Source organism: Chiloscyllium plagiosum, chromosome 39 (genome assembly GCF_004010195.1).
Source record: "Chiloscyllium plagiosum isolate BGI_BamShark_2017 chromosome 39, ASM401019v2, whole genome shotgun sequence".
Lineage (NCBI taxonomy): Eukaryota > Metazoa > Chordata > Chondrichthyes > Orectolobiformes > Hemiscylliidae > Chiloscyllium > Chiloscyllium plagiosum.
Genome location: NC_057748.1, coordinates 9,373,560 through 9,389,167, shown reverse-complemented (window position 1 = coordinate 9,389,167; position 15,608 = coordinate 9,373,560).

The following is a 15,608-nucleotide window of genomic DNA, read 5'->3' as shown; positions in this document are numbered from 1 at the left end:
CTACCTTTGAGCCAGTTCTGTATCCAAGTGGCTAGTTCTCCCTGTATTCCATGAGATCTAACCTTGCTAATCAGTCTCCCATGGGGAACCTTGTCGAACGCCTTACTGAAGTCCATATAGATCACATCTTCCACTCTGCCTTCATCAATCCTTCTTGTTATTTCTTCAAAAAAACTCAATCAAGTTTGTGAGACATGATTTCCCATGCACAAAGCCATGCTGGCAATCCCTCATCAGCCCTTACCTTTCCAAATACATGTAAATCCTGTCCCTCAAGAATCCCTCCAACAACTTTCCTACCACCAAAGTCAGACTCACCGATCTATAGTTCCCAGGCCTTTCCTTACCACCTTTCTTAAATAGTGGCACCATGTTAGCCAACCTCCAGTCCTCTGGCACCTCACCTGTGACAGGACAGTAAGCTAGTGTGCTCTCGGCTCTCCAGCCGTGTGTCCTCATCTCATTAGGGGAGCTCAGAATCCACCTGTTCCCAGCAACCCCATTCTTGCCCTAACAGAGGTCAGATTGTGTACCGTCAGCTTACCATGACACCGCACCACATTGGATACGGTTCATGTGAGCACCACCAAAGGATTCACAACTACGGTGTCAGTTTACAGTGACCATTTGCCAAAGAAAACATCTCATAATTGTGTGCCAATCCTTCAACTACCCCTCCTGAAATAACTCCACAGAGGCTGGTATCCCATCACCCTTTATTTACAAGTGCATAGTATTTCACACTGGTCTGGCTTCCTCAGAGTGAGCAGAACTTCCGACATTTCTTTTTATATCTGTCAGCTAGGGCTCCCTGATTTGACCAGGTTAACAGCCTCAATCAGGGAACTCATATTCTATGAGGTCCACCTGGCTGACCTCATTCCAATCACTATGCCTCCTGCTGGTACCAACCCATAAGATGCTGTGTGCAATTCCATCTCCTCATTTCATCACTTCCAGCCCTAACCTTGAATTCTGTCCTCACTAGCCCGCCCCGGATCCAGTTATAATGGCGGTTTAACTGCCTTTTCCTCTTTGTCTCCCAAACTTTTCTCTCGCCGCCAATACCTACCCCACCCTCCTCCCACCGGTCCCTCCTGGGATCTGTAAGCCACTACCTCAGACCCTGACCCCCATCCCACCAAGCTCCTTACCCGAGCCATCTCTGTCTGCAGCACCAGTTGCAGGTTTGTGTCGATAGAGGCAGCAATGTGAAACAACTGAGCAGAACCGAGGTTCTGGGAGCTGTCTCCACCTCAGCGCAAGCCGAAAACAATCATCACCTAAACATGAACGTGACAGGAAGCAAAAAGTTAATGTTATTTCTGAGAGTCAGATTAGATGTCAAACAACCACAGAAAGAGACATACAGCAGAGAGTGCTTAGAGAACCAGCTTCAAGTCCCAAATAAGTGGAACAAAGACCTGCATTTACCTAGCGCCTTTCTATCAAGCTCCAAAGCACTTCACAGTGAATGACGTGCTCTCTCTGAAGAGTAGTCTCCTTTATAGGAACCAAAGCAGCCATATTTTTTAATACTCATTCACAGGATGTGAGCATCATTGGCTAGGTCAGCATTTATTGCCAACCTTCATGCCCAGAGGGCAGTTATGGGTCAACAAGGCCAGACTTGCCTTTCCTTGAAGGACAGTGGTGAACCAGATGGGGTTTCTTTTCTTCTTTATTCATTTGTGGGACGTGGGTGTCGCTGGCTAGGCCCAGCATTTTGTTGTCCGTCCCTAGTTGCCCCTTGAGAAGGTGGTAGTGAGCTGCAGTCCACCTGCTGTGGGTTGATCCACAATGCCTTTAGAGAGGGTATTCCAAGAGTTTGACCCAGTGACAGTGAAGGAATGGCGATTTATTTCAAAGTCAGGATGGTGAGGGGCTTGGAGGGGAACTTGAAAGTGGTGGTGTTGCCATGTATCTGCTGCCCTTGTCCTTCTAGATGGAAGCAGTCATGGGTTTGGAAGGTGTTCTCTAAGGATCTTTGGTGAATTTCTGACAGTTTCATGGTCGTCATTAGACCCTTAATTCCAGACTTTTAATTGATTCCAAATTCCACCATCTGCCATGGTAGGATTTTATACCCATGTCCCTAGAACATTACCTGGATCTCTGGATCAATAACGATGATGCCACCATGATATCACCTCACCTACAGTTGTGCACAGCAAACTCCAATTATAAATGACAATGTGATAATGACAAGATCATCTGTATCCGTGATGTTCAAAGATAAAATTGCCCAGAACCCTAGAGGAATAGAGGGAGATGGGCCAGGGGGGCTAAGAGATGTTGGAGGATCCATGTGGGGAGATATGGAGGAACTTTCCTGCTCTTCGTTATAATATTATCATAGGATAGGATCTTTGACTTGAGAAGGAAGATGGGGCTTCAGTTTATTATCTTACTTCAGTGTCTGTGAAGGTGCAGAACTCTCTTGTCGTCATTGGTGTGCCCCTAAGGTCTCCTAACTGGCAGAGGCATGTCTGTTCTGCTGAGGTAATTCTTACAGGCGATTACAATGTCACAGGTGAAGCAACCTCTCTCCCCTTCACTCTCCTTGCCATAGCCTGAGAGAGATGTGTTGAGACATTGATGCCAATGTTGGTGTGGGGAGGGGATGTGCAGTGGGTTGGAGCCATAGAAAGAGAGCTCAGGGTGGAGAAGGCAGAATAGATGGACTGAAGGAGATTAGGAGGGTCAGAGCCAAAAAGGGAGTTAAATGCCAAGCAGAGAATTTTAGATTGTGAATGAGCAGGAGCCAAGAAGCACATTTGAGCAGTTGAAAACCTTGAGAGTTTCGGATCAGTCAAAATTGACAAAAGTTTGGAGAATGGGGCCCACAGCCATGAGAGGAGCTAGAAACATCAAGATGGGATCATAGCTGTCTTAATGATAGAGAGAATATGGAGTCTGAACAGGGCACCACAGAAACAGCCCACGGGTTTGAATGGGAGTTTGAAGCTAAGATTGTGGCTGGTAGTGAAAGTGAGGGTATGCTTTTTGTGACGGTGGTCCATGATAACATTTTGAGCTGCTCCCAGACAGCCTGGCACTCCTGCAGTCAGCTGAAGACCTTCACCCTGACACACTCGCTCAGTGCTACCTGATATCTCTGCAGATTTCCAGTTTCATGCTATTCAACACCATCGACTCACTGAGAATGCGGCCCAGAACCTCCACTGCATCTGTTCAACTGAACAAAGCACGGAAGCAAAGTCATGCTCCATTCTTGAATTTGCTCCAAAGTTGGCAACAGCACCTTTCCTTGCTGAGGCTCTGAGCTCTGGAATTCCCTTCCAAAACCTGTCCGCCCTTAAGATGCTCCATAAAACCTATGATTTAGAGGAGCCGATGTTGGACTGGGGTGTACAAAGTTAAAAATCAGGAGGGGACAGTGAGGTCTGTAGATGCTGGAGATCAGAGTCAAGAGTGTGTTGCTGGAAAAGTACAGCAGGTCAGGCAGCATCCGAGGAGCAGGAGAATCAATGTTGTGGGCTCGAGGCCTGATGAAGGCTAAAAATCACACAACACCAGGTTATAGTCCAACAGGTTTATTTGGAAGCACTAGCTTTCAGAGCGCTGCTCCTTCATCGGGTGGTTGTGGAATATAAGATCGTAAGACACAGAATTTATCGCAAAAGTTTACAGTGTGAAGTAACTGAAACGATAAATTGAAAAAGACCTGAATTGTTTGTTAAGTCTCTCATCTTTTAGAATGAACATGTTGGTTTCAGCTCTTTCATATGTAAATCACAGAACATTTTGAAAGTTACATTCTCAAGTGAACTTTAACAATTGGTGTCATGTCAGCCCAGAAATATACATTTAAGGTGTGAGGTGCCCTGTGTGAGACCGTCTGTGCCACAATGGTCAGTCTGATTCTAATCTAAAAAACGAATTTACAGAATCTTACGAGGATTCATACAGCTTTTGAGCAAAATAAAATGTGATTCTGCAAGTACAAATTCACCCCACAAACTTACATGGGTGTGTGTGTGTGCATGTGGGTGTGTGTGCGCGCGGTGGGAGCACGGTTATGAGTGTCGGTGAGAGAGTGTGTGACCTCAGACCTTCAGGTGACCATCCTCCAAGTCTGACTTCAGGACAGGTAACAGCGCAAAGTGGCCGAGCAGAGCCTGATAGCCAAGTTCAGTACCCATGGGCACGGCCTCAAACGGGACCTTGGGTTCATGTCACACTACAGGTGACCCTACTACACACACACACACACTCTCTCTCTCTCTCTCTCTCTCACAGATACTCATAACCCCTCCCCCCCCACACACCCATATAAGTTTGTGGGGTGAATTTATACTTGCAGAATTACATTTTATTTTGTTCAAAAACTGCTTGAATCCTCATACAACCTTCTATATCTCAGATAAAGTGTTGTTTTCGAATGATCCCGTGAATATTTTACCACATTAAAGACACTCAACAAAAGAAGGCTGTAATTCTCTGGAGTGGAACTGACGTCTGACTCAGAGACACAATACTCACAAAACCTTGTACTGACTTAGGTTGATGATTATCCCAGTCATCTGGATATTGATCCTTTCTGCTCTCAGGTTGCTAGCCTGATAGACTCGAACAGATTTGTGTCCTGTGGACAGTTTGGGACTGTACTCATTGGAGTTTCAAAGAAGAAGAGGTGATTTTATTGTAATATGGAAGATCTTGAGAGAAATTGACTGAGAAAGTGACACATCTCCTCACTCTCCAACACCCCTTAGCTCCCCCCCCCCTCCACCCCCCTGACTCCACCTCCCTCCACTACTCTAGTGTCCTGGGCAATACTTATCTTTGAACATCACTTATACAGGTAATCTTGCCATTTATAATGTATATTGCTTCCTCTTGTGAGAGAGACTGGAACTAGGAAGTACAGTACAAAAATAAGGGGTCTCGCATTGAGGACAGGGATAAAATTTGTTTTCCCTCAGAAGGTTGTGAGTTGTGGAATTCTCTTCCCCAGGCAGCGATGGAAGCTGGGTTTTTGGATACTTCTTAAAATTAGAGAAAAAATTCTCGATTGGAATTGTCAAAGGATACAGGGAATAGACAGGAGAATCAAGTTGAGGCCTCTATCAGAATCTTATCTGGTGCGACATAAATGTAAGTTTTTCTTTTACATAGCCAGTTACAGAGGTGACAGTAAATGTCAATACTGACATAAAGATAGAGAGAGAAAGGAAGCCAGTAGAGAGCCAGGAAGAGTGTTTAATAAGTGAATTTAAAAACACCACAATACTTATGTTGGGATTTGAGCCCATAGCATTAACTTCTAGATCACTAGCCCAGTGATATTACTACCATTTCCTTGTTGAGTCACATGAGCTCCAACAACTGTGTGAGTAAGAAGAAGGAAGCTTGGCCTAGCAACATATTTGAAAGACTGGACCTTTAGCAGTGTAGCTGTTTCTCAGCACCGCACTGGAGTGTCGGTTTTGTTTCAAGTGTTGAAGTCCTGGAGTGAGATCTGAACCCAGAACCCTATGTGAGTGTGCTGCAGACAAGCCACAGCAGAGACATGAGGAGAGTGTATGGTTCCCACAGTCGAGAAGCAAAAGTGACTGTCATGCAAGGGCTGGTACAGTATGCACATGGAGACATCGTAACTTCAACAGATCTTTTAATTCCAGCCAATGAATCAAGATTTCTCAGTTCCCTCTTCAAGTTTCATTACAGCCCATTAAATTTACAAATCCATCTCGGTGCTGCTGGTCATTTTGTATCAACTAGAGACTTTTGCCTTAAAAATTCATCATTAAAAATACAACAAAGGCTCGTGACCAAAGAACTTGGCATAAACAGAAACAACTGTTTATTATTATTATTACAATTTACATTGTCTCTCTGAACTGAAGGAAAAGATTTCCATCAAAGTCAATTATTGAGTTAATTGTCAACACCCTGTTTTCCAACTTCCATAACATTCCTTGACTTTGCCCCTGTCTAAACTCAACTGCTGCTGAAACCCTCAGTCTTGCCTTCATTACCTCTAGGGTTGTCCAACTCCAGCATACTCCTGGCTGGATCTCCCATCCACTCCCCTCCATAAACCTAAGCTCATCGAAAACTCAACCATCTGTGTCTTAACTCGCAGCAATTTCTGTGATTGCTGACCTACACTGGCATCCAATCAAGCAACATCTTGCTTTCAAGATGTTTATCTCAGTTTGCAAATCCCTCTATCAATTATTCCTCCAACCTCATATCCCCCATGTGACTATCCCTCCAAACCCACATCCCTCACTCAACTATTTCTCCAACCTCATATCCTGCTTTCAATTATTCATCCAATCCCACATTTCATCTTCAATTATCCCTCCAACACCACATCCCTCACTCAACTATTTCTCCACTCCACACAAACCTCCCTCAGTTATCTCTGCAACCTCACATCCCTCACTTAATTATCCCTTCAACCCTACTTCCGTCCCTCAACTATCCTTCCAACTGTACATCCCACCCTCAACTATCCAACCTCACATCCCTCCCTCAATTACATCTGTTCTCCTCTAATTCTGGCTTCTTGGGAAAACAAGATTATGATTGCTTTCCCATATGTCAGCCACAACTTCAATTACTTAGGTCCCGAGCTCTGGAATTCTCTCTCTAAGTCTCTCTGCTTATACCTCACTAACTTACTTTAGATAACACTCTTTAAAACCTTAAACTCTTTGACCAAGCATCTGTAGCTCCAAGGAAAAACTAATAAAATGGGCAAAGGAGACACCATCGTTTGACTAATTTTGTACACTACAAAATACGTCTATCCTGTACGTACATTTCCAAATATTACTCGTTTTTTCTTCTGGGATCAACATCTTACCTGGTTTTGATAATTTCCCAAAAGAACCTTTAGACATTTCATTGCAGTAAAGGGACTATATAAATATAAATTGTTGTTGTTGCCCTTTGCAGTCAGACTTGACCTCCAATTATCATTACCTCGCAAATAAAAGCAAAATACTGCGAATGCTAGAAATCTGAAAATCACACACAGAAAATGCTGGAGGATCTCAGCAGCTCTGACAGCATCTGTGGAGACAGAAACAGAGTCAATGTTGTGAGTTCAGTATGACTGGAGTTCTTTAGTTCTGAAGAAGAAACTTGAAACATTAGTTTCTGTAACCTTTTCTGTATTCGCTCCAATTACCATTACCTCTCCTGTAGCAGTAGGACAGTGCAGGGTAGGGATCTTTCATTTTAGTCCCAACTTATGTTGATCCTCCAAAGACACCCTGGTCCTGGCGTGCGTTGTCATGCAGTGGAAAGGGGACAGTCGATTGAAATTCTGCTGCTTTCTGATAAAATCACAAGAGCTATCATCCAGTAACACACAGCTTGATAGGAGATCAGAGGCCTGTCTCGTGGAAAACTGGTTTGAAACAGAAATATAGCAACTCCCGTGGAGTGACATCAACTTTAAAGTCCTGTCCCTCCTCTGCATCCCTTCCCCACAGTGCAATTGATGAAGGTTTTTGTAAGACAGATACTGTTGACTAACTAGGGAGTTAGACGTTATCAGCTAGGGATAGGTATGGATTTGGGTTGGAGGCCACAATTAGATCTGCCTTGAACTTTTCCATTCCTTTATTCATTCACGGGATGTGGGCATCGCTGGCTAGGCCAGCATTTATTGCCCAGCCCTAATTGCCCAGAGGGCAGTTAAAAGTCATCAGCATTGACTGTGGGTTTGGAGTCACATGTAGGCCAGAACAGGGAAGGATGTCACTTTCCTTCCCTCATAGATCAGTAAACCAGATGGGTTTTGCCCAAAAATCAACAACATTTACGATTCTTAATTTCAGGATTTTATTAATTTCAATTTCTACCATCATCCATGTTGTGTTTGAACCAAGCTCTCCTGAATATTACCTGGGTCTCTTGAATAAAAGCCTAGCAATAATATGACTAAACCATCACCTCCCCTTATTGAATGGCAGAGCAGGCTAAAGGAGGTAATTCCTGCTCCTAACTCATATATTTGCATGCAAAGCTGAAAGATTTTCTGAAACATGATTTAAACCAGTTAAATCCTTTATATCTGAAAAAATCCCATCGGGTCTGGCAGCATCTGTGGAGAGAAATCTGAGCAAGAACTCTCCAGATGTGAGGGAGGGTCATTGGACCCGAAATGTTAATTCTGATTTCTCTCCACAGATGCCACCAGACCTGCTGAACTTTTGCTGTAATTTCTGTTTTTGCTTCTGGTTTCAGCTTTTAATTGTTTATATCTTACTGGGTACGGTGCTAGGCACAGGATGCCTGAGTGACAGGCAACATTAAAAGGAAGAAACAGTGCCAACATAAGAATATTTACATTGGAACTGCCCCGTGACTACGACAGTGATCAACCACAGTTCAGAAGATAACACATATGAATAAAATGTATAAAGACCCTTACCTGCTACATGAAACATTCTCAGAGGCAGGAGACTGGAAGAACACAGCAAGCCAGGCAGCATCAGGAGGTGGAGAAGTCGACGTTTCAGGTATTACCCTTCTTCAGGACTGGTATACGAAACCTTTTCAGCTCGGACATGAATGGAATACACCAATACTCATCACACTAATGTATTGCTGAGGCTGACTACTGAGAAAGAAACCCTTTCCAAAAGAAGAGAATAATGATAATGGGTTCATAATCCAAGGGTTAATGCTCTGAAAGCACTGGAGGTGTTCCTACACCCCAAGGACTGCAGCTCTTTACCATTCATAGTGTTTTCATCAGAACATAAGAATAAGGAGTAGGGACAGGCAATTCAGCCTCTCAGGCCTGTCTACCATTCAGTATGATCATGGCTGAGCTCATCACAGCCTCAACCTTTCAATTTTTCGAGTCCTGCCTACTCCCCATTATCCATAACTAATTAAATATTAGTCTATTTTCTCCTTAAACATATTCAGTATCCCAGCCCACATTCTGAGCTTGGAATTCACAACCCTTTAAAAGATACAATTCCTCCTCATCTCTGTTTTAAATCTGCCCCCACCCTGAAGCTATGATGTCTTGGTCTAGACTTCCCCACAAAGGGAAACATTCTCTATTTTGTTAATCCCCTTCAGTGTCTTATAGACCTCAATTAGATCGCCTGTCATCCTTCTGAACTGCAGTGAGCACGTGTCAAAATTACTCAATCTGTCCTCGTAAAATAACAGACAATCTATTTTTCAACATATAATTTCAGTTACATCACACTGTAAACTTTTGCTATAAATTCTGCGTTATGATCGAGCCCTCTACTATTACCTGATGAAGGAGTATGTGCTTCCAATTAAACCTGTTGGACTATAATCTGGTGGTGTGTGATTTTTAACCTCGTAAAATAAGCCTTTCATCTTTAAAAAGCACACAACACCAGGTTATAGTCCAACAGGGTTTAATTGGAAACATTAGCTTTCAGAGCGCTGCTCCTTGTGGCAACCACCTGAGGGAGGAACTGCGCTCTGAAAGTTAATGCTTCCAATTAAACCCTGTTGGTCTATAACCTAGTGTTGTGTGATTTTTTTTAACTTTGTACACCCCAGTCCAACACCTGCATCTCCAAATCATGCCTTTCATCTTTGGAATTAAGCCAGTGAACCTTCCCTGAACTGCCTCCAATGCAGTTACATCTCCCTTTAAGCAATCCCTGAAACTTTCACCCAAAACCTTAAGTCTGCGTTCACTACTCCTGTACCATTAGCCAATGAGAGGTTGCTTTCTTGTCTACCTCATTTTAACCTGTAGACCTCTATCAATCATTTTCTTGTTTCAACAAAAACAACCCTAGGTTCTCCAGTCCAACTTTGTAGCTAAAATCCCCCACCTCTGGAACCATTCTGGTCAATCTTTTCCGCACCGTCTCAAAGACTCTCACTTCCTTCAGAGGATATGCATGATAATTCACTTGGGGCCACTGATCAGAGCTTTATATGCATTCAGCATAACTTTAAAATAAAACAAATAACTGTGGCTTCTGAAGATCGGAAACAAAAACAGGAATTGCTGGATGAACTCAGCAGGTCTGTCAGCATCTGTGGAGAGAAAGCAGAATTAATTTTTCGAGTCCAATTACCCTTCTTCCTCAGTTCTGAAGAAAGGTCATGGACTCAAAATGTTAATTCTGCTCTCTATTGGTTTCACACTGCATCACAAACCAGCCGTCCAGTCAAGTGAGCTAACCACTCCGCAAGTATGCTGCAGTGTATCTTGTAAATAGCACACACTGCTGCCACTGTGCATCAGTGCTGAGAGGAATGAATGCTGAAGGTGGTGGTTGGAGTACCAGTCAAATGGGCTGGTTTGTTGAGCTTCTCTAGCGTTGTTGGAGCTGCACTCATCCAGGCAAGAGTGGAGTGATCAGTTACACTCATGATTTGTGCCACGTTGATGGTAGACAGGCTTTGGAGAGACAGGAGATGCTTTACATCAACGTTTCTGACCTCTGACCCGCTTCTGTGGATGATATTTATATGGTTAGTCCCATTGAGTTTCTGGTCAATGGTAACCCCCAGGATGTTTGTAGTGGGGGATTCAGCAATGGTAATGCAATTGAATGTCAAGCTCTCTTCTTGGAGCTATCCACTCTTACCACGGTTGGGTCAGTGGTTAGCACTGCTGCCTCACAATTCCAACCCCAAGTGACTGGCTGTGTGGAGTTTACACAATCTCCCCGTGTCTGCTCTGGTTTCCTTCCGCAGTCCAAAGATGTGCAGGTTAGATGGATTGGCCATGGTAAGTTGCCTCACTTTCTCCAAGTTGCCTATAGTGTCCTGGGGGGTTTGTAGACTAGATAGACAAGTCATGGGAAATGCAGGGGGGGATTGTTCTTTGGAGGGTTGGTGTGGACTCAATGGGCTGAATGGCCTGCTTCCACTTTGTAGAGATTCTATGACACCATGCTCCATTACACTCTCATTTCCTAATTGTGATCTTTAAGATAAAGTGATGGAACGAAAAGTTAAACTTCCTAAGGGTTGTTTCGGGCAGCATGGTGGCTCAGTAGTTAGCATTGCTGCCTCATAGCGCCAGGCGCTTGGGTTCGATTCCCACCTCGGGCAACTGTCTGTGAGGAGTTTGGACATTCTCCCCATGTCTGTGTGGGTTTGCTCTGGTTTCATCCCACAATCCAAATATGTGCAGGTCAGGTGAATTGGTAATGCTAAATTGCCCGTAGTGTTAGGTGCATGAGTCAGGGGTAAATATAAGTTAGGGGTCTGGATGGGTTACTCTTCAGAGGGTCGGTGTTGACTTGTTGAGTCAAACGGCCTGTTTCCATACTGTGGGGAATCGAATCAAATTATAAATGATGCAGCTAACCTCCACCTAATCCCATATCCAACACCTCCCGGAGCCACATTGGCTCCTGGTCTGAAAACAACTGAATTTTACAATTTTCATCTTTGTTTTTAAATCCCTCCATGGCCTCACCCCTCTATCTGTAATCTCCTCCAGACTCTCAAATCCCTGCAAGGGTCTCATCTAATTCTGACCTCTTGAGCATCCCCACTTTAAACCACACCACCACTAGTGCTAGCATCTTCAGATGAGCCCTAATCTCTGGAATGTCTTTATTTTCACAGCCATTTATTTCATCCCTCCTTTGTGTTTGTGCAGAAAATTTTGGATACCAGTTGTACGCATTGTTGCATGCCAGTTAAATCTTCTTGCCTCAGGACTTACTTTGTTAAAGGCACTACATAAACACAGGTTACCTGAGTTAAAGGCAATACATGAATACAAGATTTTGTTTTGTATTTTCACAAGAAGGTAAGAAATGAAAACTCCTAAGGGCAAAATGATCCATTTTGTTGTCGACTGGACTCCGACTGTTTTATTCATTTTAAAACTTGGGACAAAAGCAATTTCAATCTGGCTACCCCCCAGGACATCAGCAGACATTGCAACCCTTACCGGTGACCCACATACCTGATCTCGACTGCCTCTCACTCGAGGTTCCCTGAATTCCCATTTTCGTGTTAGACACCCCGTGGTGAGTCTGCAGCTGCAGCTCCCAAGTCAAGCTGAGTCTGTAATGAAAAATAAATAAACAACACAAGCAGGTGGCGGGGAACAGGAGGCTGTGTGTTACTCGGAAGAGAAAAATGTTTGAGTCTCTGCTGTTTTGTTCGAATGCTTCAGGAACAGAAAGCTCGTTAGGTTCCTCGGTGATCTACTAGATTAATAATCCAGTAGACACTACAACCTTTATGGACACAAAAACAGAAATTGCTGGAAAAGCTCAGCAGGTCTGGCAGCAGCTGTGGAAAGAAATCAGAATTAACGTTTTGAATTCAAGGAAGCTTCCTCAGGGCTTTTATTGAGGCATGATTTGGAGATGCCTGTGTTGGACTGGGGTGAACAAAGTTAAAAATCCCACAACACCAGGTTATAGTGATGAAGGAGCGAGATGAAGGAGCGACGCTCCAAAAGCTAGTGTGCTTCCAATTAAACTTGTTGGACTATAACCTGGTGGTGTGTGATTTTTAACTTTATTGAGGCATCAATTTAAATGCCTACCTTCTGAGTACTGTCGACCGTAAACAGTCTCCCATTGATATAGCACCCTCTATTGCCTCCCTATCTAAGTATATTACACTGAAGTGCAGCGTTTTTACTTGTTTGTTAGTAGGATGTGGGCATTATAGGCTAGGCCAGCATTTATTGCTCATTCCTAACTGCCCTTGAGAAGGTGGGGGTAAGTTTCCTTCTTGAACTGCTGCAGTCCATTCAGTGCAGTTACACCTTCAATGGTATTAGATGGGTAAGTTATATTAAGGTTGTACAGTACTTTGGTGAGGCCTCTTCTGGAGAACTGTGTCCAGTTCTGGTCTCCATATTGTAAAAAGGATATTGTGAGGCTGTAGAGGGTTCAGAAGAGATTTACCAGGACGTCGTCAGGAATGGAGAGTTTGAGTTGTCCCGAGAGGTTGGATAGGCTGGGACATTTTTCTCTGGAATGTAGGAGGCTGTTAGTGATCTTCTAGAGGTTCATAAAGTAATGAGGGCTATAAATAGCTATGGTGAATGTCAGGCATTGTTTTCCTAGGGTGGGGAGGAGAGAGATTTAAAAAGGATATGAAGGGCAATTTTTTTTACACAGATACCACTGTGCCACCGTGCCGCATTTCTCTGGAATGTAGGAGGCTGTTAGTGATCTTCTAGAGGTTCATAAAGTAATGAGGGCTATAAATAGCTATGGTGAAGGGCAATATGATATGAAGGTATGAAGATATGAAGGGCAATTTTTTTTACACAGATAGTGGTTTGCATGTGGAATTAATTTCCAGAGGAAGTGGTGGATGTGGGTACAGTATAACATTTAAAAGATATTTAGATAAGTACATGAATAAGAAGTGTGTAGAGGAATATGAGCCAAGTGCAGGCAGGTGGGACTAACTTAACTCCAGCATGGACTGGTTGGATTGTATGACTCTGTAAGTTCCAGGATTTTGACCCAATGATAGTGAAGGAACAATGATATATTTCCAAGTCATGATGGTGTGCGGCTTGGAGGGGGACTTACATCTGCTGCCATTTGTACATCCAGGTGGTAGAGGTCGCAAGTTTGGAAGGTGCTGTCTAAGGCTGCTTGGCAAGTTGTTGTAATGCATCTTAATATAGATGGGGCACACTGTTTGCACTGTGCATTGGTGATGGAGGGGGCAAAAATTTATGGTGATGGATGTGGTGCCAATCAAGCGGGTTGCTTTGTCCTGGATGGTGTCAAGCTTCTTGAGTGTTGTTGGAACTGTTCCCATTCAGGGCAAGTGGGGAGTATTCCATCACACGCCTGACTTGTGCCTTGTAGATGGTGGACAGGCTTTGGGGCTGTAGTCTCTGTTGGAATGCAAGAAATGCAGCAGTCAATGTGTGCGCAGCAAGATCCCACAAACAGCATTATGAAAACAGTCAGATCATCTGTTCTAGGGGTGCTGACTGAAGGATAAATGTTGTCCAAGACACCAGGCTTTTCCCCTCCACCTCCATGACACAGTTGCTGTTGGATCTTTCACCTGCACCTGAGACGGAATCTCACTCCAATATTTCATCTGAAAGACAGCACCTCCAATAGTGCAGAGTTCCCTCCGAACTGCACAGAGACTGTTAGCCTAAAGCTGCAGTGGATTTCAGTTCTGTTTCTGTATCTTAGAACAGCGAAAGATCAGAAAGGTCACCACCCAGTATAAGCATGGAACATCGCAAACCACAAAAAAGAAACTTCCTTTTCCTACTGCAACTGTAAACATGCAACTGCCACAAGTTCAGCACACATCCATCGTAAAGCACAGCAAGCTCTCACTAATGAGAAGAAAAACGTGCATTCACTATCCCAGACCTACAGCCAACAATGTAGTTTTACATTTGAAGTATAGTTGCATGGTGGATCAGTTGTCAGCACTGCTGTCTCACAGCACCAAGGACCCTGACTCGATTCCACCCCCGGGCGACTGTCTCTGTGTGGACTGTCTCTCCGTGCCTGCATGGGTTTCCTCCAGGGATGCTATGATTTCCTCCCACAGTCCAAAGATGTGCAGGTTAGGTGGAATGGCCATGCTAAGTTGTCCAGGAATGTGCAGGTTAGGTGGGTAAGCCATGGGAAATGCAGGGTGATGGGGTGAGCATGGGTGAGATGTTCTTTGGAGTGTCAGTGTGCACTCAATGGGCTGAATGGCCTGCTCCCACATGGCAGGGTTTCTATGAATCACTGTTGCTGTGTAAGGAATAAGTGCCAATTTGGATGCAGCAAGCTTCCATAACGACCACATAATTTGTTTTTTCTGACGTCAAATGAGGGATACATTTTGGCTGGTCTAACATCAGGGAGAATACCTTTGCTCTTTACATCTATATACCACCGTGGGATCTCTGACAGGGCAGGCACAAGCTTGTTTTAAGACTCGTCTGAATGGCAGTACTGCTAACACTACAGTCCACCTTCCACACAGCACTGGATCATCAGTTTGGCTTGTTGCACTGAATGCCCACAGCAGGACTTGAACACATGACCTTCTGGCTCAGACCATACGAGGTGACCAAATGTGCTGTGTGGTCACAAAAGCTGCTGCCCAAGGTGTGCCGGGGTGGCACCATGCTATGAAAAAGGCCACAGAATGGCCAGGGGCTGGGAAAATTACCTCAAGTTGAGCAAGACCCTCTTTACTGGGTATTGCTAAAGAAGCAGTAATCCAGTGTCAGATTTATCATCAGATAATGAATAAAAAGAGAGACTGACAGACGTGGAGAGAGAAAATGACACAAGCCTCTTGCTCCTTAGAAAACAATAATTAAAAGTGTTGAAACATGCTCAGACACATATCCCTTCCAGACTATATACAAGGAAGTGCATTACATTACCTTTTTGAACAGCTCCATTAACCTAATTCAGAAACAAAAATGTTGCATTCATAAAGCACCTTCGACACAGTGCAAATCCCAAAGCATTTCACAGGAGCATTATTAATCAATATTTGACAATGAGTCACAAAAGGAGACATTAGCACAAGTGTCCAAATGTTTGTTCATTAGAGATACCTTTCTGAGGAGCTTCTTAGAGGGGAAGAGGGATGTGGAAGATGTTTTGGGAGTAAGTTCCAGAGCAGGACCACCA